Genomic DNA, 22,192 nt, shown 5'->3' with positions numbered 1-22,192 from the left:
CAATTATTGCAGATGCGTTTTGATATCCGCGTTGAACTATAAAAGATCTAAGTCTAGATTGTCCAGCTTCCTCTCTTCTGTGACAAATAGGACTACTTTCCTGTTCACTTCTCCCCATTCTACTTTGCTTCAAAAAAGTCTTCACAATCGCGTGTGGATATCTTCATATATTCTGGGTTAATAAGAAGCGCAGAAGCCCCTCCGTCTAATTTGATGCGGCTTTGGAAAAGTAGACTTTTTACCCAAGTATATCATTCCCAGCGTATGTCGAAAGTTCTGTTGAATTTCAGGTTGGTAATTTAAGAGCTGTGGTCTTAAACCAGTCCTCCTTGTATCCCTTTGCGTAGGCCACCAGTGTAAGACTTGGTTGGAAATGTATGTCGGCGAACATGAACTCCTTACTCAATCGCTTGCACATCTGCATGACGATGGGGTCTTAAATGATTTCCTGTTCCTTGCGCTTATTTGCTCTGGAACTACGACTAGTCCCACAGTTCTAGCATAGCTAACGGCTGGCCTCCTGGCTCCCACCTCCACTTCTGATCTACTTGTGGTTTCCTCCATCTTGGGTTCGGATTTTGGTTTCTTCAGAACGTTCCTCTCTTGTGGGTTGATCTGCGCAGCTCCGGTTTCCCCGGTTTCGTTGTTGAAGACTTAGGTCTGTTGCCAGTCTTTCCAAAGGGGCCTGCCTTCTGATTGCCAAGTGTCATTTAACACCAGCGCTACTTTAAGGTGGTTGAAAGAAAAAGGCATTGTTGGAAGTTGTCAGGAAACAGCCGTTCCACCCGCTTCGCTGTATCATTAATGATGCTTGCTCAATCGTTTACGGGTTCAGTTGGTTCCAGCGAATTACAAGAAGTTCAGAATGATCCTTATGCTTTCGCTTGTTCTAATTTTACGACTGCCCGAATTCCACACTCAGAACAGAAAGCAGTTAGTATTTTTTATTTGATTTCTATAGTTTGACACTGCATCGTCTGCATCAGAAATCAGCAAATCCTCTCCCATCAGAAGCTTATTTATTACTATAGGGGAAGCATCTGATTGCCGTTCCCACGAATGTAAGTTCTAGTGTGATCTTTGATGTGCTAATGTTGACCATGTATTTCGCTGCATATTGGTTGCCTATTTAGAAACTAAACAATTATAGAAAAAAACCTATTAGATTTCCAAAGCAGAAATTGCTCAGATGCTATTGTTGAGTTTGAGCTTAGGTTCGTGTTTTTTTTATGAAGATTTCATTTCATCATTGTACAATCAATTCTAGGAAAAAATAGCCTTGGTCAGTGCGATCGGTACTCCACCAACGCCTTATTACAACCTACGCCTTATTACAATGTTGAACCAGATAAATAGTTTATGTGCAATTTTTGCTTTACTTAAAATATCATCGGGGGATAGTCGACTCGTATCCAATTGTATTATATGTAAACACAAGTTCAGACGGATAACTATAGCCAACTTAACTGGAAGTATAACTGTGACTAAGTTACGACAAGTGGGTTGGACAAGTGGAGAAGGAGAACGGGATTGTTGGGAGTTCGTGGTTGACACACTATGCCCCACCAAGGGGTAAACAGCAACCAGTTGATGTTCAGTTAAGTTAAATTAATTTGAAGAATTTCAGACTATTCAGTTTACTGTTTTTCCAATCTAAAAGGAAGACAATCTCCACCAGAACAAGAAACTATCTTCACGCCGTATTCACGTCGTACAAGTATACACTGCTACATTCTGGACAGGCTGTCAGTTGTACTGATGCGAGGTTAGACGATGGAACCTGGAGCAGTTTGAGAGTAAAGGAAGCCCAGTTGACCCTTTTGAACTTTTGTTACTTTTTCTTGATTTTATATCCACTTTTCTCTCTACTGCTCCTGCCGGTAGCCTGGAAATTCTCAATTATGACGGTGTTATACACCGAGATATCCTCACGTGGAATTTTCAGGATTATATTTTCCTGTGGAATAGTGTTCTTCAATGTGATCATCATTACCATAATTTATTTAAAAAAAAAACAAAAATTTCATTTGATACGAAAAATCAATAATAACTATTTTTTCGAATCAAATTTTGGTTTATTTGCTTACATTAATAAACGTATTCATCATGACAATGAATGTTAACTAATGCGAATTGGTGAACAAACCACAAAGGCAGTCGACCGGATTATTTGATTGATTTAGCAAATCTGAACAAGTTCACCTAGATATAAGTTGTGAATACGTCACCTGCAATGGTGAAATGTGCCCTGAATGAAAGAATTTGTAGTAATATCTGTTAGGATTTTTCATTATCACCAAAATGCTTCATATCTAAATATCATGGCCTGTTTTATTAGCACCGAAGTTTCTTCGTTATGAAGCATCTCATATTATTCATGATTGAAGATTGCGTGACAAATCATTTGGAACTTGATCGGGGATAATCGAACCATCTTCTCATTTAAGGCCATTTACCCATTTCGAGCAAGTAAAATGGTTTCTTGCGTGTTCAGAACAATCTATTTTTAGTTTACATTCTTTCGGTATGTCGGCATGTCATCTTGCATCGATTATCACATTGATATAGAGGCGCAAAGGAAGCAGTCAAGTCGGTGCTGCCCATTGCAAAATATAAAAGTTACGACGTTACACTCCAGAACACATGCATAGTATATTGGGGTGGCTCATTACGTATTCACGTGTAGCACGTGCATGCGTTTTATAGGTGACTTGAATAACCGCAAACAGGTATCCACAATTTACTCTGCGTTTATATAGATACAGCAATACCGCCCAAAGATAAGAGCGAATGACTATTAAATCGGCTCATACCAATTTAAACATGATCGTAATGTTTATGAGGTTCATTTTTATCTGAAATGAAGATTCCACTGGAAACGAGACATAAATATGAAGAAAAAATATTCTTGATGTATGATACTCGCGTAGGATGTTCTTAATGTTTAAAGCAATTTTATTTATGGCTGCGAAATGAATTAAAAGATAAAAGTTCTGAGTTGTTAATATTCCTTAAACTTGCAATTTATCTGCATATTTAGGCAGTGTATTTGCTATGCGAATTTTAAGGAGCGAATCAAGAATTCCCACAAATTCAAACGAGTCCTCCTTACTGGCTTACGATTAGTCTGAGTTAATTTATTAGTGATTACTTTAAGTCAATCACGAACCCCAATTAATCAATTAACACGAACTGATTTCTAATCGGTATTAGCGATTAATTCATGCAATCATCAATCACGATAATAGCCTAGCCCTCAATATTTGATTCTGATTAATTATTGAATCGATAATTTCCAAAAGCTGATTTTGTACGAAAACTGAAAACAAAAGCGTAGCTAGTAACCAATAATGAACAGTTGCAGTTAAATGCGATTAACTAATCCTGTTAAATTAATCACGACGAAAGGAATAATGTCTATTATTATTATTTCAATCCATTAAGGAAATCAGTTGGTTTTTGTTGACACTGCAGCTTAGCACCATCAACTGTTTATTTCAAGTTAAATCGTTAGTGACAAGAACGGTACTTTGCTTACCAACCGTCAGCCGCGACAGATAGATGGCGAGCATACTTCGAGCAGATTTCAACTGAAAAATTTGCTCATTATCCACTTCCACTATCATTGCCGACGTTTGGAGCAGGCCAGCGCAACTGGAGTCGAGGAAGCAATAAAACGAATGAAATCGGAACCTGACGACATCGGATCTGAGCTGTCGAAAGCGAATAGCTGGGGCCCAACACTGTGGCTCAGTGAACTCTTTAATCGGGTTATTCGGGAAGGTAGAACACCAACTGACTGGCGAAAAAGTACTTCAGTTCCAATATGGAAAAAGAAGGGTAGTCCAGCGGAATATTCAAATTACCGTCCGATCCGGTTACTTTCCCATACCATGATCATTTTTGAACACATTCTTCAAAACCGTATTCGCGAAATCCTTGAAATAACTATGAATCAAGCCGGATTTGTCAAGAACTGCGGAATTACTGACGCAATACACGCTGCGGAGATACTCATGGAAAAACACCGTGAGAAGCATCCTCCTCTTTACATTTCTTTTCTGGATCTAAAGAAAACATTTGGCAGTGAGCCATACAAACTCATCTGGTAAGCTCGATAGCAACACTTAGTGCCAGAAGAACTCGTTCGCTCGGTTCAATTGCTTTACCGCGATCCAAAGTTCGAAGGCTGGCGGGTGTATCAAAACCGCTGCTTGTCTCTGTTGGTGTTCATCAAGGAAGCGCCCTCTTACCACTCCTCTTTCTTCTTATTATGGAGAACGTCACATGGCACATCCAATGTCCAGCACCCTACACACTGCTGTTTGCAGATGATGTTTTCCTAGCGTCTAATAGCAAAAATCATCTCGAACAACTTGTGGAAAAATGGAATGATCGCCTCATGCAACACGGTCTTAGACTTAGAATCAGGCACAATTACTGACAGCGGCAGTGAACTGAGCGATTTAAATACCTCAGTTCAACGCTATCATCCAATGGAGAAATGCGTTATGAAATTGCTTCAGATATTAGCGCAGCCTGGATAAAGTGGCATTCCACAACTTGTATCCTCTATGATTCTGAGTGTTGGCCGACTATAAAAGAAAATGAACGGCATCTTGCGGTAATGGAGACGAAAATGTTGCGTTGGACTAGTGGCGTGACATGTTTTGATCACATCCGCGATCTGGTGCTCAGAGTTGGCGGCGAGGAAGATGGGGCGGCAACCCTATCGGCTAAACCAAAACCAAGTGGCCGAGGAGAACCTCCATAGCGGTGGCACCGGGAGACGCTGTACTCACTTTGGTTTGCCGGCCGTGATTCAGTAGGCGAATGCTCCAAAGGCCTAATCAGGGCGATCAGGCCCGAGTCTTCACGGGGACTCATCTGAAGTGGCAAATTGGTCACGAAACCTTACCAGGGGTATACTGGTACCATGGGAACCGGGAAAGCCCCTGGACTCACATACTTCGGGTGAACTCCTGTTGTATGTGAGGACAGCTCGGTTATTTGCGGTTGGCCCCCCTAGTGGGAGTTTCATGGTGGTTGTGGTTACGCTCAAGCGAGAAGAGACCTTCGGGCCTCGACGTGGTGTTGCGTATCAACACGGGTGCCGTACTTCATAGTTCGGTAGAGATTTAGGTAATTCTTGCATCCACCAGTATGAATGCTAAGCCATGCACTTGGTATAGACTGGTATCGTTGTTGCTTGTCTCAGCGGGGCTCTGATTGTGGTCACAAAATCAATCCGTGTCTGAAGAGGACCGTAGGATTAAGTCTCACGACAGGTGCCTACGTAAAACACCACGGGCTTCACATCCGCGATCGATGTGGAATTGTACCGTCCGTAGAAAACCTGCGAGAGATACTCATACTACTATTGAAGAACTTCGAACCCATGGACGTGTTAAAGAGAGGGCAGAAATAGTCAGAGATTAAAAAAGGCAATAAATGCATTGCTGCCAATGTAATACACTATTCCAAGGTGACCGACAAGTGCGTCACTCCAGAAATCCCGGCTGAACCACCTTTTAACAAACCGTGGACGATGACACATAGGCTTGGTAGAAGTGGTATGCCCCATTCGTTGATATTTGACAACCATGTATTTCACATAACAAAAAATGTGGGTTGGAATTTAATCCAAGTTTCGAATTTAATCTGAATTTCTATTGAGACAAATAATTGATTTTACTTTTTTTCCCTAAAACAAAGAAGTTAATGCTAACTTTTATATTCGAATTTTTCCAATAATGTTAATGTGTTGATGTGTTAAAATTTCTTTTTTTTTTCAGGTTACTGTTACGTGGATTTCAAGTAAGTTGCTTTAAATATTCATGTAATAAATACATATGTATATGTTTGTATACACCTCTGTAGATAATCCTCCTTTGTAATGTAAACTACCACCAAATAACAAAAGCTGGGCTTCGTAGAAAGTAAGCATTCTCATAGACTTTTTATGTCGTACAAATTGGCATAACCGGTGTCAATGGATTTTGCATCGATTAGTTCAAATTCGGTCAAGCTCATCAGATGCGCAAGATTACCGATAAATATTGAACACCCTCACTGATACATTTAAGTCATATCACTTTAATCAGAAAGACGCAATTAGGGCAGATAATGTTTGTCTATTTTTATGCTAAACAAAAATAACATCGATTCAATGTCTACCTATCTCTATCAGTAAACCTGTCTATCGCACCGAATTCACCACTAATCTGTATCTTAAGTGTTTCTAGCGAAGGAACTAAAGAAACTCAATTATAGGCGCCGTTTCAGTGACAGGTGCCTTCCTATTAAGGTACTTTTCCGCTTTTAGTAGTAGCGTGTTTTCGAGAGCCAAGTATCCCACTGCCTAACAATTTCATTTTCTGGACCGCTAAGACATCTGTTTTGTACTTTCAACCTATTCAATAAATGCTGATGTGTGATAGCTCTGAATAAAAAGCATACATTCCAGGTCTCTTTTCCATTGTTTTAGTCGTCTTTACATTTCCGATCCAACCCGAGGCTCAACTGCGAGTCTTAGGACAATATTATACTGTAATGTAATTGTCAACCTGCTGCATCGCCCCCATCCAGAAAGACTGCTCAACTCTTGCATTGTCCAAGGGTTGTCAGCGTGGTAGTGAGTGTCGGATTTGTTGATACGCAGGAATTTATTGAAGGTTTTAATGTCGAACCTACAAATCCCTGTAAGGTATACACATAATCACCAACGGTGCAACAACCGGTGCCCCGCCTAGGCCTACCTTAGTAAGGAACTTCGGGCATTCCGGTTTTGCCCCGAGACCTACGAATTTGATATCCCTAGAAGAGACCTGGCGTCCTGACCATCGGGGCCAACAATTCTTCAGAGGATCCTTCTAAGGAGCGTGGCTAAGAGTTCCCAATTTTTCTTGCTAAGAAAGCAGGTAAGATCATAGCAACAGCTTTGACGTTAAAGTGAGATATTTCGAGTTCGGTTGGCACTTTGGCTTTTGGTATTGACATTGCCATCATGTACTTCGTCTTACCATCATTAATGTGCGGATGTAGGTAGATGTCTAGATGGGTAGATGGGTTGTCTTTTCCATAATGTCGATATCGTCAATATAGACCAGTAATTGGGGGGACTTGGAGAGAATGGTGCCTTTCGCAATTGCATTAGTATCACGGATCACTTTTTTCCAGGGCCAGGTTAAAAACGAAGCACGATAGGGCATCTCTTTTTCTCAGACCACTGTTGATGTTGAATGGTCTCAAGAGTGATCTTGTTACTTTTCTCTGGCTTCGCACATTCGTCAGAATTAGCCTAGTCAGTCTTATAAATTTCTTCGTGCTATCGAATTCTCCCATGGCAGTGTACAGTTTTACTTTGGCTATTTTATATTAGGCGGTTGTGAAATCGATAAAAAAATACTACAACTGATGGCCATATTCCAACAGTTTTTTCATAGCTTGCACAAAGAGAAAACCTTTTGCTGATTTGCGAGGAGTGAAGCTTCTTTGGTATTGACCAATAATGTTGTAGAAGAATATCTTCGCACTGGTACTCAGTTACATGATACCTCTACAATTGCTGCATGTGTGGTGGCAGCATTTGTTCATCTTCTTCAATTGACGATATTTTCATTGTTGAGCAGTTCATTGAAGTGCTCAACACAACACTCCAACATGTCCGCACGTTCGGAAATCGGATTAGCTACTTTTATTGTGACAATCATGTCCCTCTTATAGGTGTTGGCGGGGGTTTTGTTCCACATGGTTATCAGGAGGGAACGGGGTTCAACCAATACGTAGTTAATTTTATTAAAAATGATGCCGCCTGGAGAGGCCCATATATGTTTCTGGACCGCTTTGCTCGCAGACCGGGTACTTCGAGCAGCCGTGCGATACTGCAAATTAAATAAAACTTAGTTATCACTTGTGCTTTTATCTCCGTACTTCGGGCTCCGTACCTCGTTTACTGTTGAAATATGATGTTGATATCATACCTGGGACATGCTTCCAGAGTCAGATTTTGTAGGTCATGGCTCGCTTGAATATAACATATTATGAATTGAAATTTCAGTTTATGCATATATAATGGTTCATATATGATATATACCCTTTCTTGGATTCAGGACAAATTATGGCTTTCATTATTCCTTAAATGACGGCGAAACGCCTCAACCATACCTGCACGCCGCAAAGATGGCCAAATCACCAAATGTGCTTCCAGTTCACTTTCGGTGTTCACACCTATGCACCTCTAGGTTGATTCACTCACTACCTATTCTATAATTGAATAGTTGATTTCATTGCGTGGTATTGCATCCGCTTCTACCCCTTTCTCAATGTGTGGCCTATCCACTGCATCTTCAGTACCACAAAGGGAACATTGACGCAGAAAAACTCCGAATTTTTTTTTATTTTGCTAATAAGTAGGATCATCGAGTTCAGTGTTAATATTAACAGAAGTGATGCTTGCAAGTAATATGAATTGATCGATGCCTCTGATGTTCTGCCCATCAATGCCTATCAAGTGCCGTCAATGACCCGTCAAACTGAGAATGATGGTTTTGAAGGTGTTCATGTTGAGTTTCTAGCTTCGTTCTCTAAATACATTTTACCAAGACCCATAACTCGATGAGAAAGCAAATAGTTGCCTTGGAGATAGTCGAGGTGTTTGAACAAAGCTGTTATTGTCCGTTGAACTCATATCTTCTAGAGCATCCAGTATGAGAAACATCGCTAATAACAACGAGGAATAGGTGCCACTCCCTGATGTTGCAAAAATAATAGCTAAAGTTATCTTGGAAAACATCATATTACAGATACTATTTCTCGTTGTTATTAGTGATGTTGCTCATACTGCCTTGCATGGAAGAAATGAGATCTATGGAGCATAACAGCTTTCTTCAAACACCCCCTAGTGACTTCGACACGCTTGACTGCTTGCACGAGATGGCTTCACTTTTATTTGAAATAGTAGTTCATATCCAGCCATTTCATCCTGAAGAGGCGGAATTTCACCAGATGTTATAAGGATGATGATCGTAGTAAAATATTCCCTCCATCTCTTAAACTGCTCGTCGTTGACCCACACTCTACGTTGCACTCAAAATTTCAAAGACAAAATATTTGTTGCGATATCTGAACTCAAGCTCATTGCCTTCGCTCCTCCTCGCAGTGGCAATGTAAGACAATTGTCACTGATATTCTCGGGTGGGCTGTTTAGAGTGTCTGTAATCTGGTCGATTGGATGTTGTAAGGCAGTTAAGCCCCAAAAGCTGGGAATATTCGGCTTAGAGACTCGAGGTTTTTCGCCATGCAAGTAGATGTGATGGTCTCGCTCTTGAACGATGTCAGCGCCTCCATTATCTCGCAAATCCAAAAGCCAACTGACCTTATGGTAGGATGTGTGCTTGGCGACTGTTCCACCATCGACGAGCCGGTGGAAGCTACAGAAAGCCACGCACTTCTCACTGTTGTAATTACTGTTCACAAGATATCGCTTCCATAGCCCATATAACGACGAAATCTATAACCAATACCTTGATCGACAGGTTGTGGATAAAAACCAGCTCAATCGGTAGCGGTGGCTGGGTCATTTAATCCGTATGGATGAGGATGATTTAGCCTGTGAAGCCTATAAGGACAATATCTACGGTAAAAAAACAAGACGAAGCAGACTCTGCCTGAGATGGAACGATGACGTAGGTCAGGACGTCACCTTTTAGGGATATCGAATTGGTGGACCTCGGCTCCAAACCGCGATGTCTGGAGTTCCTTATTAAGGCAGGCCTAGACCGGCTACCGGTAGTGGTGCCGTTGATTATGTTGATGAAGATCGTGCTTTCCCATCACATATCTAGTTAAGAATTATCAAAACTCACCTTCACAAGTTTCTGCTGGTCTGCAATGAGTTGCTCATAGAAAACCTCCTCCGCATTGGAAGACTCGGTTGATATGCAATAAAGCACTATCGGGATGTTACTCATTCTGGACCGGAATCTAGTAGTTAATATTCTATGACCGGTTCTCAGGACATGAAAGAGTACTTGGTCGATGCAGTCAGCATTAATCTGGGCTCGGATGGACACTTACTTCCAACAGATTTAAGTAGTAAACAACGGGCCCGACACCATCTATGCCAAAGGTATTAACATTTTTACGGAGTTACACATTGAACGAGCGCAAGCGATGGTTTCAATTCATCTGCAAAAACAACTTTGCATTTCCATTAAGGGGGTCAGCCCGTGTGATGGCTTTCGCTTTTTTTAGAATTTGTTTGTGAAGAACTGGGTATAGACACAAATACGAAATTTTCACCATATATTTACTAATATTGTATCTTGAGCATACGTAGTAATTTGTTCAGCCCATAGTTCATAGTTAAAGTATGTAGTTCATTATTAAAATACCGAGCAATTTATACACCCACCTCCAAGAAAAGGTGTTTTTCTACTGCCACACTAGAGGGCGCCGCGATCATGTTCACGAAAAAATGTAAACGGCATTTTAACGTGCAGACTTAACTACAGTCCACAAACTAGGATTATTAAAAAACATGAAAAGCTAAATTTTTGGCGGCCTGTTAAACTTTTTTTGTGAATTTTGGTGTTTTTTAAGGCTTATTTAATGAATAAAAAAAAACTACCGAATGAATCGTAATTATCCTAATTTGTAGACTTTCGTAGAATTTCGTTGTATAGATTTGGAGCTATGGTGGCAGCCGATTTTCAACATGCAGTTTCGAGAAAAACGCATTTATCATAAAAAGTAAAATGTGATGTTTAGTCATAAAATCTTATCTGATCATTAATCTGCAATACCTAGCCCATAAACCTTATGTTTTTTTCAAAAAACATATGTACAGCCTTGGCTTTAATTCTTGCCCTTTTAGTGAAGTCATTCGAACGCCATTCCGTCAGACCGATAAATACGCGCTCTATTACGCAATCGACATAAATCTGGTATGTATGTATGTATGGTATGAAGGACTCCGAATACCAAAAAATCACTTTGCCTATAAAATTTATAACACTATATCTAGATACAATTGATGCAAACAAAACATTCGATTCCGCGGATCGGACACACGGGATGACTCCCTAAATGAATAAAATCAATTTATTTAGCGGTATTTCAAAATATTCGCCTAAACAGTATATTTTTGCAGTGATCAGTATTGAAAATGGTGGCCAGGATACTGGTGTGTATTAATTAGAAATATAAACCCCAATCAACTTAGCGTAACAATTATTTCAAGGGCTGCTCGAATACGCTCGAAATAACCAGCTTCTTTGTTTTCCGTTGGACGATGAAGGTTTTTACGGTTGCAATTCTTTAATACTAGATGGGTATGTGTATCAACAATTCCTTGTCACTCTGCTCTTGTAAATATATTGTTAATTATAAAATATTCATAACTAAAATATACCAGATACGGAAAGCTGTTGCAGATATCAATGACTGAAAAAGTGAATTAAAATTCATTCCATGATTCTTACATTCTCCGTCTACTACTCTATATTTTTTTCAACTTCACAATAAGTATTTTGAGTTTAATTCAATTTATCTACACAAGAATTCCACGGAAAAAAATTGCTTAGTTGATTACAATTAATTATATGTTAAACCTGTTGGGGCACGTGATAAAAGATGCACTCAATGCAAGTAGATTGACTGAAGATTTCAACAAGAAAACAACGGAAAATTTTGTACAATTGCGCAAGTGTGTATACACTAGTATGTAATCGAAAGATATGTGTTACTTTATTGGGTGCTAGACAATGCAGGGATGATGTGAAAGTATACAATTTGGTGTTCGTTTCTAGCTACTAAGAGTTCTAGAAAATTGCGATCGAACCATAATCAAACATACGTTCATGACGGTGACTGTAAGAGAAATCTGTCACGGCTGGTTTAAACATACTGGAATGGTTGAACTTCTGTTGGAAGTTATTAGGACATCTATAGGAATGAATTGGAATGAATGCAACAAAGTAGAATACTCTTAGATAGTGTGTTTTCCTGAGTGCACTCCAATTAGTCACTCCCGGATTATTTTCCGCTGATAACGTCATAGCATCATAGAGAGGCGGTTTAATGAATCTTCTCAGATCTGACTATTCGCTTTTTGAGAATAGATCACTGATTTACAATTACGCTTTTCAGCCCCCTCCTCTCCCCTCGTTACAAAAAACTCAGATCTTCGTGTCATAGTGTGTACTCCCTCCTTATCCCAGAGAAAATACTATGTTGCTAAAATTAAATTTAATATTTTTTAATAATCCTAGTTTGCGGACTGTAGTTAAGTATGTACATTAAAATGCCGTTTTTTCGTTAAGCCACAGCCCCCTATAGCGTGGCAGCAGAAAAACACCTTTTTTTGGAGATGGGTGTATAAATTGCTCTGTATTTCAATCACGAACTATGCGATCGGGCTGGAAATTACTTGCACGCTCAAGATATTAATAAATCTATGGTGAAAAATTCGTATTTATATCTTTATCCAGTTCTTCACAAAAAAATTCTAAAGAAAGCCAAAAAAAACTGCCTTCACACGAGATGACCCCCTTAATTTTTTAAATTAGTGGTTTTCCAAATACCTTTAAGACAGCGAGTAGTAGGTGTGTACGATGTAACTTGGATCTGATCCTTCCCACATTAGGAATCAATTAAGATACGAGACGTAGAATTGTACTAAATGTGCGAGTTGCGTTGGTGATGACAATTCGAAAAAGTCCTTCAACACTGTTCAGGCGGTGAGGTCGTGCTGTGAAGGTTTTCTATGGATAAGTAACTGTTCTTGCCCAAAACTATAGATTTTTTGGCACACTCTTCTCATGCCGCGTAAATGTGGAATGAATATTTTTGTATTGATGTTAGTGGCATTGAACGAATTTATTCATCATTTTAGGGGCGTTCCGCAGGGAAAAGTGAGTTGAAGTACTAGCATATAAGATCCATCGTGTCATTAGGGTGTTCTGACCTAAGACAATAACCAATGATGAACTCGGTCGGCATACGTACCAGACAAATATAAACATGTTGATAAGAGTACGGTGTAAGTATCAGTGGATAGGTTATAAATGAAAATGAAAACTCTGTTGTAAGTTATACCATGTAATGGAACACACTGGGCCAGGATGTCCGAGGTTTGGGTCGCCCTTTGCTACGTGGGGTCGTGGAAGAAGTTTGCAAGCTTCTGGTAAAGAAGTGTTATAGACTGTAGGCTCTATGGCGATTATATCAGCAACATAAAGTAATTAAAGTCCGGAAAATTGCCTGAGCGGACGCAATAACACTACTAAAAGTGTATTTCCTTGGGAGAGATCAGTCTAGCTTAGCATGAGAGACGCTTGTATTCGCTTGAATTTAATGATCGAATGCCAATAACCCACGCCTTGCCAGACTATATCTCTGGAGCCTTCAATCATGTATGCTCCTCTGTGAGTGATAATTATCGCATTGCGTTAAAATTCTCTTTTCGGGTGCAATTTTTACTTAATTTGTGTAGATACCAAGTGTCCTCTGTAGTTTGTCATGTGAGGTCATTCAAAATAACTACAGTTCTTAGCGTAGGCGTTCTCCTTATTTCTCTCAAATGACACAATCACAGACAGATTCATCATCAGCGGCACAACAATCGGTATCCGGTCTGGGCCTGGCTTTATAAGGAACTCCAGACATCCCCGAGGTCCACGAATTACATATTCCTAAAAGCTGTCTGGCATCCTGGCCTACGCCATCGTTCCATCTCAGGCGGTTCACTTCGAAAATGGTCTGAGAAAACAGACCCTGAGTGATTATGCAAAAATTGAGGGCAAATAAATTTCAGTTTTCCATTCCACGGGGAGTTGAGGATGAATTTGACGTCGTGTCGCACGACTTGGTAGTGTGGGTTTTCTTCTTACAATTTCTCGAATAAACGGACTAATTAGTATTCTTTTGCATAATTCATGAAGACGTAGACCAACATATATATTTCATTTTGCTAGCCTCTATTCCGTGCTCTCGAAAAACCCCGGCGCCGTTGGGAATTAAATATGCATGTGAAACCTTGCCGGGAGCAAAGTTGAGAGACTCATGTTATCTCTATTGGTAAACCAGCAAGCCAGAATATGCTATCTTTCATAGGTTCACGATCCTGAAATGTTTGACCTCATGTTGATAGATATAAGGGTAGATCTCGCGACGGAAAATATAACTTTGGCACTTTTGGCGAACATGACGAACATCCGGATTACGCTTATGTATAACATAAATAGGATACACCAGGCATACTCAGTGGTCCCAGACTTGGGAATGTATTGGGAAAGCTCATTCGTACACATCATAGACACTAAGCCACATGTAAATGCTGCTAGATGTTAGAGCCTATAGTGTATACGGATAAACTAACCCAAAACATTCGCAAGTCCAGGACTATTGAGGGTGAATACTGTCTTTAGATATACTTTGGTGGTGAGTTCCAAGGTTAAGTTATTCAAACTGCATACATGTTATATACACATATATAGGTGTCGAATTAAAGAATCCGCTGATTTTATGGTGGAATGAGGCAATGGATTGTTGTTGTTCAGTGAATCGGTTGCTCAGTTATGCTGGAATAGATTTCTAGAAAGATATTGGTTATTTGAACGTATTTTTCTTACTCTCATGACCTTATATACATATGTTTAAGCAGCTTGGGGTGTTTACAATCTAGCGCCCATAACGACCTTCAATACAGATTGTTATAACAAAATGCATAACTGATTAAATATCAGCAATGTTTATATCTAAACCAGAGTCACATGATCACACAACCCTGTAAAACAAAAATCCATTAAGCATGATGTAATCATCTACGAGAAGATTCAAAAACATTCTGGACAACAAATATTCATCACTCCGTACTTTATAAACAATTTATCTGCATTTTTTCCCAATATTCTTGTTTTGTATAGCCATGATCGGAAACGACCTTCCAAGAACTCATCTTTATACATGTTTATATTATTGTAAGATGGTCTCCGAATGACAAAGATGCGACACGTGAAACTGCGCATTTCAGTGGAATTCCAGTCGAATTAAGGAATAAAATTATCACTTGAAGCTCCATGGTAGATGCCGACTCACATGACCACTCGATATTTAAAAAACAATCCCCTGCCGATTGGATCATGGGTCCATTAAATTAATCTATTCGTAATCATGAGAGCCGGCTGAAATCTGGTTAGAATCGTTAATATTCTACCCATTCGATGGATACGTTTTAGTGGTGTTATCTTTTGGAGTTAATTTTCAATAATATTACAATATCCTGAAGTTTCCTTTTTTGGTTGCCATTAGAAGAGAATATACATGATATAACACTGTCGAGGGATGAAAGACTTCACTGAATTCAGTAATGATTATTCAATTAGATTAGGTTAGACATTTGTCATAAGTTTGTATGCACTTAAAATTATCTGTTCGGTTTACCTGTAAATAGATTACTACTTTTACTCGTTATTTTCGTTACTTTAAACTTTAAATAAAAATATTACCCTTCAGTTGTGTATGTGAATTTCGCTTTTCGAACGAAAGAAAATAAAATAGATATTCCCTTTTGTAATTCATAGTTCATTGATCAGAACCAAGAATTGAAAATGTATCTATGGTATGCATCTACATTCGTTCGATACTGGATTTTAAAATCTTCTTTCAACCGGTTTTAAGATCCGTCATTTTTTTTTTTTTTTTCAATAACCTCAGCTCCAATTTCTGATATTTCACAATCATGCTTTGCCTTGGTTGTCCATTGGGCATAAGGCTTGTCTGCCAGATTAATACCACCTACTATTTCGATGAACATTTTTAACATTTATTTTACATAGAACGCCACCGAACTCGGTTCGTCCTCCATCTGTCCGTCTATTTCAAAGTTTTGTGTGTCTGTCTATCTCTCTGTCTCTCTGCCTCTCTGTCTGTCACACTCGATTTATTTGGTAACTGCTGAGGTTATTGACATGAAATTTGGTGATAAAGTGTGGTCTGTGAGCCCCTTTATATACAGCAACGCCATTTTGTGTTGAGTTTAAGGGGGGCTTTCCGTACATGTGAAAAGAGGGTATAAAAATTTGTCTACGTAATGTGATTATGTGTGGTATCAACTGAATACTTTTCGAAACTGGTCTAATTTCTGATATGGAGTAAAACATATAGGAGTGAAATCTTAAAATGTATGCCCCGAAAAATGTGACAGGTCTCATTCGCAGAACCTTTCCAATCTAAAAAAGTCACAATAGTGCACCTATACAAAATCTAGGCCTTAAAATTCATCTCAGTCTGATACCTGCTCAAGAAAAGCTAATAACAGCATAATATGCAATGCAATATTCGCCATCGTATTGGTCGCATTGACGCCTTTCGGAATACGAATTCCATATCTGCGAGACCACCCTCTGTTTCAGCGATTGGCATAAACTTAGTATAGATGACCCATCTGTGTTTCAAAAGGTCTTTGGAAAGATTGGAACTGTGGACAGTGGATGCAGTGAGTTACATATTTCTACGGTGATTTCAAAAGAAATCCCTATACAAGAGAAAGTTGGTTGTAGATTTTTTTCAACGAATATAGCCAAGTGGGATTTCAAATGATATTAATTTTTGACATTTCTTAGAAAAACGGGAAGTATGTGTGCTATAATGTGATCATTTCTTCAGGGGCCCATTCTCAGAAAGTAGAAGTAGTAGAATTCGAAAAATCGGAAAAGAATCATGAAGCTGCTTGCACGCAGTGTCCAGGCCTCGAAGTGCCATCCATACCGACATCTGCTCAAATAAAGTTAATAATAGTACATTACAGTATTCTTGGAAAATTGCTAGAAACCCTCCGTACGTTTATTCTAAAATGAGGCATGGTAATATAGGCTATGACATAAAGCATTATCTGCTCAAGTTTGGTCAAAATCGATCTATTACTGACAAAGTTACAGTAACTGTCCTTTCGATGTAAATTTACTGGAACTCAAAATATTGAATACCAATATCATACTCAAGAAAGTAGTCTGACATGCTAAATGCATATATACTACGTGCTGCTAACAATTTGCCCTTAGATATGCTCACAAGAAATGCACAAAACCGTTCATACCTGAAGCATCGAGTTTTTGATTTTTGTTTTGTTGTTCACTATTCACTATTCATTCCCAACTCAGCCTCATAGAATTCTGCCTAGAATATTCCCTTTGAAGATAATTTGCTTCAGTAGATGCATTTCAACATTATAAAAGGAACAAGTCGGAATACCGGAAGCTCGCTTTTTGGATATAAAGGTTTTGTGTTCATCTTATGTAAGAAAGGCACACTTTTCTATCCGTATATAGCTACAAATCAATTATTTACTGTCGCATCGAGGAACCCTGCTATATACTGGTAAAATATTCGTTGCTGACTTGGGACTTCCTCATTAGCTATTGTTATATTGAAAGCATTTGGAGGACCCTGGAAGCAAAATGGCTAGGCTTTTTATGTGACTCTCCCACTGTTGGCTTTACCACCATATTAACTGAAAACTAACTATTATGACATTGCTTCAAACCTTGACTTATTTTGTCACACCTTAGTACTAATTTTCAATGGCTATCGTAATATCACTCACTCTTCAGCCGCCAGTTTTTTCAGGATTTTTGGAGTCGATCTATCGATAATGCAGAGACTAAAATGTTATTAGCTGCACTTTACAGGTAGATCAAATTAAAAAGAACGCCGCTGCGCCAGATTGCATTAGCGTATCGCTAAAACTACCATCACTTTTCAGCCTCTATTCTTGCTGCATTACCATAACATGGTACTTCACAGGGCAGGCTCTAATCTACACTGATACGTTCAAATCACGCATTCGCTTGGGCATTCTGGGCTCGATCCCGGAGCTTCCTTAGTATGGCTGTTGTTTTTGCATGTACCGCACTCCAATTTACTCACGACCCCTTCATCTCCACCGCGCGTTATTCTGAATGCTTTTCCTAGACAAACCGCTCAATACTTAGCATGGTACGGATCCTTCATTCTCTAATGGAAACATGGCACCCCTTCCGCTCATTCTCGCGTTAACACAGATGACGTCTTATAAGCGCTGCACACCTTTGACACGATTGCTCGGTATGACGAACTTACGCATGATATTGATCAATGATCCTACCTAGACAAGTCTTTGCTTTTTTTTTCGCGCATAGTCTAAATGTCCCTTGAAACTCATCCTGGCATCGATCATACCCCCTACATACTGAATGTACCTAATGATCTATTTTAAAACGAGCTCTTAATTACTAACACTTACTGCAATTGGTACTAAGGACAGCCTCCCCGTTCGTCCACATGTTCAGTTTAACCCTTCATAACCATGATTTGATCACATTAATGGTATCACTTCCATATCCTCGGGGTGTTCTGAAACTTCTCCATCGCATAAATTAACGTCCCCTCCTCTACAACATGTAGGCCGAGCATTCTATCATATATGATATTCGACAACACGAGTACCAGTACGGACCTTTTGAGAACTCTTGCTATCAAAATTTATTTTTTCATTCTGTTTTCCATCTTGTACGACAGGCTAAGTGAAATAGTCGACAATCATTTTACAGCGGTGATTTCTAGCCTGTAGATGCCGGAAAAGCCAAGTTTCTCACAACTGAATATTAACGGGCGCTACCACGCCGCCTACAAAAGAGGGCTTTAGCAACAAAGTTCATCAGCGAGTTGAAAAGCTTAGCCCAGCCTTTTCGTTGAAGGTATCTATAATCAAATAAAAAATTCAGAGATTGCGTAAGGCGTACTAGAAGATACAAGCTCTGCACACAATGCAAGGATTTAGATTAAATCCTATCCTGAGCAGAAATATGAACAATCTGTAAGTACTTCAAGAGAACTCCATTGGAGATAGGAGCAAAGAGCATATAGTGGCACTCAAATATTGTATAAGGATACGACTACTTTACACATAAAGGGAAAAACTAATTTTTCGCTGGTAGCAATTCAGAGTGGCATTGATCAAGGCGATTGACACAAATGAACCCCAATTGTAATTTTTGCCTCGTCTAAACTTTCCCATTTTCGTTCCCCATCTTCCCCAGATAGATCCAAATACTTGATAAATCCGAGCCGCCGAAAACAGCATCACAAATTAAATATACATACATATGTTTGTTTTCCGTTTTTAAAGTTTTTTTGAAAACAAGACCTTATTAAAATCGATCTAGTGTTTGTATGTGTCTGTTTTCTTTTTGTCGTTGGAACGTGAAAAGGTTGAACCGGCTCCTGCCACACGGTTATATGAGACTCTTACCCACTCCTTGCCCTTCCACTCTCCTCACGGGACACCAATGGTATTATGTCGCAGGGCTGGAATTTATCCTGCGCTCGTGTTAACATTCTTGTTTCTTTCTCGTTTATTCTTCCAGCTGATTTCTTCCTGCCTAAGCTTCTTATGGATAATTGCAATCACCATCTGCTTTGATTTCACCATACGTGCCATTATATTTCTGGCATAAAGTGCTCCCCGGTTGTAGCTTCCAAAGCTGGGCTGCAATATTCAGGCACTTTGGGCAATATGGCTAATCATCATGCCCAAATTTGTACAGATAGGCTCGATAGCCTCTGTGTCCGGTCAAGATATCCCGTATGATTCTGTGAGTCCAGCGGACTTTTTCTCGTCTCACCTCTCCTGCCATTCTGCGATAGTTCCAGTTCGTGCGAAATGCCGCCGACGGGCAGGAGATTCTCTGATGAGATATGCTGCTCCAATCTTTCTCTTATTTGTTGTACTTTTCAGTGCATCACCCCACACACTCGCCACAGTAGAATCGAACTGACCACCCTCGAAATAATGAGTCGACGATATCATACACCTTAGTTGCTGCACTCTCCCATGTGATCTGAAGTTTTCTGATTGACCAGAAGAATCATTACTCCATGTACTTGAGCGTAGGCTTGGAATGAATTGCTTTGTTCCAAATTTGATCTTCATGGACGTGTACTTTTTGCCATTAATAATAAGTACTACTTCCGTCTTATGTTCTGCAAGCTGTCGACCATCATTTTCTAACCAGGATTTAATGTCATAGACTGTTTCATTTGCATACAGCTCGACACCAATGTCACGCGAAACCAATGGAGGCCACACAGTAGGGAGGCCTAGCGTTAGTACTCCGTTATACATAACAATCCACAGGGGTGGCCTTTGGACGGACTCTTGTGAAACTCCACGTGCCGTTTGGTATAATTTCATTCCTTTATCTGATTCGCCGCACAGAAGCCTATCGACTAGAAAGTCGATAACGATACCCACTAGGTGCTTCGGCATGCCCAAGTTGATTAGCGACTCAAGCATCTTGCCCCATCTCGCGAAATAGAAGGCGTTCTTCACATCGAGTGTGATCACTGCACAACATTTGTTCTCGTCAAGTGCGGTCTTACTAACGTCTTACCTAACCAGGATGACTGCATCCGTCCTCATCTATCGAAAAACGAACTGATTCTCAGAGAGATTGCCTTCCTTTTCGGCAATTGGAAGTAATCTGTTATAAATAATTCGTTCGAATAGTTGGCCAGTATTATTTAGAAGGTTTATCGGCTTGTATAATGAAGCTTCTCCCAAATGTTTGTTTGGTTTGAGGACTAGTATTCGTTTCCATTGTGTAGGAAATGCTCCTTCTTTAAAGCATGTAGTGAATGCCTCGGCAGACATATTTGACTCTATTTTCACTGCTGCTTTGAGAGCTTTATTGAGGATGCCAGCCAAGTCAGGTGCTTTATTTCTAGCTATTTTTTTCGCGGCTTCGAAGACCCCCTTTTCTCTTACCAAAGAAAATGCAGCAGTGTCTATTTCAATAATGTCTGTCTGTCGGTCAGTCTGTCACACGCACTTTTCTCAGAAACGAATGTACCGATTAACAATTTCGTTCCAAGGTGGTAACCAACTTGTATTATTTTATAGAGGATAGAACACTTACACAGCCTCCTTTTAATTACTATATTTTTGTCTATATACGGAACTACAGTTTTGTAAACATGTTTATGCAAGTGGTACATTAACAACTGCCAGACAAACATAAATACATACATCCAGGACCGTGAACTTGAGAGGCGGACGTTCAACGAACTCAACCAAAGCCCCTCATAGTCCATTGAGGTCTGCTTATATAATACCTAATTGTACCAGCCATTTTTTGATAAACGCCATTAATCTGTTGGTTTGTTGGTTTTCTTTCTTTCCTTATGTGTCCTTCTGAGGATACAGAGAAAACATCAACAGGCATTAATCTCTCTGAAACATATGTATGTACGCTGTTTTATTTCTTCTTTAGAGAAATTCTCCTGTAAATGCTTTTCTGACATCGCACATGGAATGCATATCTACAAGTGCTTCGTAGGTTACGTACATACATGCATCTGTAGGTAGATATCAAACATTCTGATTTTCAAATTAATTTAATAGACATTCATCATCATCATCATCAACGGCGCAACAACCGGTATCCGGTCTAGGCTTGCCTTAATAAGGAACTCCAGACATCCCGGTTTTGCGCCGAGGTCCACCAATTCGATATCCCTAAAAGCTGTCTGGCGTCCTGGCCCACGCCATCGCTCCATCTTAAGCAGGGTCTGCCTCGTCTTCTTTTCCTACCATAGATATTGCCCTTATAGACTTTCCGGGTGGGATCATCTTCATCCATACGGATTAAGTGACCCGCCCACCGTAACCTATTGAGCCGGATTTTATCCACAACCGGACGGTCATGGTATCGCTCATAGATTTCGTCATTGTGTAGGCTACGGAATCGTCCATCCTCATGTAGGGGGCCAAAAATTCTTCGGAGGATTCTTCTCTCGAACGCGGCCAAGAGTTCGCAATTTTTCTTGCTAAGAACCCAAGTTTCCGAGGAATACATGAGGACTGGCAAGATCATAGTCTTGTACAGTAAGAGCTTTGACCTTATGGTGAGACGTTTCGAGCGGAACAGTCTTTGTAAGCTGAAGTAGGCTCTGTTGGCTGACAACAACCGTGCGCGGATTTCATCATCGTAGTTGTTATCGGTTGTGATTTTCGACCCTAGATAGGAGAAATTGTCAACGGTCTCAAAGTTGTATTCCCCTATCCTTATTCTTGTTCGTGCTTGTGTTTGACCAGTGCGGTTTGATGTTGTTGGTTGATTCGTCTTCGGTGCTGACGTTGCCACCATGTATT

General features: G+C 39.8%; 1 protein-coding gene across 2 annotated transcripts in view; it reads left to right on the top strand.

The window, feature by feature from the left end:
* Window positions 1–22,192, top strand: part of LOC119651575 (sodium-coupled monocarboxylate transporter 1) — a 301,298-nt gene that overhangs the window by 77,606 nt on the left and 201,500 nt on the right. For both annotated transcript variants that reach the window (XM_038055213.1, XM_038055211.1), the window contains exon 2: window positions 5,796–5,817. The gene's annotated coding sequence lies outside the window, so the exon portion shown is untranslated. The remainder of the gene's footprint in view (window positions 1–5,795; window positions 5,818–22,192) is intronic.

The sequence above is a fragment of the Hermetia illucens genome, chromosome 3, assembly GCF_905115235.1.
Source record: "Hermetia illucens chromosome 3, iHerIll2.2.curated.20191125, whole genome shotgun sequence".
NCBI classification, from domain to species: domain Eukaryota; kingdom Metazoa; phylum Arthropoda; class Insecta; order Diptera; family Stratiomyidae; genus Hermetia; species Hermetia illucens.
This window is presented reverse-complemented; position numbering and strand designations above follow the sequence as displayed.